Below are 1038 nucleotides of genomic sequence, written 5' to 3' on the forward strand. Positions count from 1 at the left end.
CTGATTTTTTTTTCCTTCACAGATGCTGCCAGACATGCTGAGCTTTTCCAGCAACTTCGGTTTTTGTTCGCGCCCATTCTCTGATTGGTCAGAGCACCAGCCCCGCCCCTCATCCTCTGGTTGGAGGATCGGCAGCGCCAGAGACATGTCTCTAGCCCCGCCCCCTTTTTTTGCTATTGGTCAGGCCAGTATCAATCAGGCGGTGGGTGCTGGAGGATGCGTACAGGTAACTGTGATTGGGCATGCGCGCCGCGAGCGATGGTCGAATGGAAACGTTTGTCTATGACATCCACAGGCGATGTGGGAAGTTTAGAGAAGGGACCAGCGTTGGTGCAATTTCCGAAAAGAAAGATTCATGATTGCTCAGGTTAGGTCTTAAGCCCCAAACATGGGTTTTCTGGTGCCACAGAAAGCCTCAGGCTTCTTTCCAGAAACAGGCTGCTCTGAACGGTCGCTATCTTGGTTCGCGGGCGGCGGTAATGCGCAGGCGCGGTTAGCGTGGCGGTGCATAGGTGAGTGGGCGGGGCCACGTGTAGCCCCACCCCCCTGCTTCCGTTCGCGCCCTTTCCGTCTCCCGCTCTTTCTCCGTCCCCCATCTGCTCCAATGTCTCTATCTGGGGCTCTGCAGTTTTGTTTGATTACTCCCGGTGGGAGGGTTTACTGCGGTAAAAGTGCAATATGAAACTGGATGTGGTTAAAAAGCAGCAATACTACGAGAATCCCGCTCCTGCAACCCTCTGTAAATCTACAGGTGTCTCAGCAGTTGGATGTCTGACTGATTCTTTCCTGGACTGTGTTAGAACCCTTCTGAATTTTTTTTTTCAATGAAACATCTTTGCTTCGAATCCGAGAGCTGAACGGTGACAGTGATATTAGGAACTGCAGATGCTGGAGAATCCGAGACAACAAGGTGCAGGGCTGGATGAACACAGCAGGCCAAGCAGCATCATAGGAGCAGAGAGGCTGACGTTTCGGGGATGAAGGGTCTAGGCCCGAAACGTCAGCCTCTCTGCTCCTATGATGCTGCTTGGCCTGCTG

Source organism: Rhincodon typus, chromosome 21 (assembly GCF_021869965.1).
Source record: "Rhincodon typus isolate 14 chromosome 21, sRhiTyp1.1, whole genome shotgun sequence".
Lineage (NCBI taxonomy): Eukaryota > Metazoa > Chordata > Chondrichthyes > Orectolobiformes > Rhincodontidae > Rhincodon > Rhincodon typus.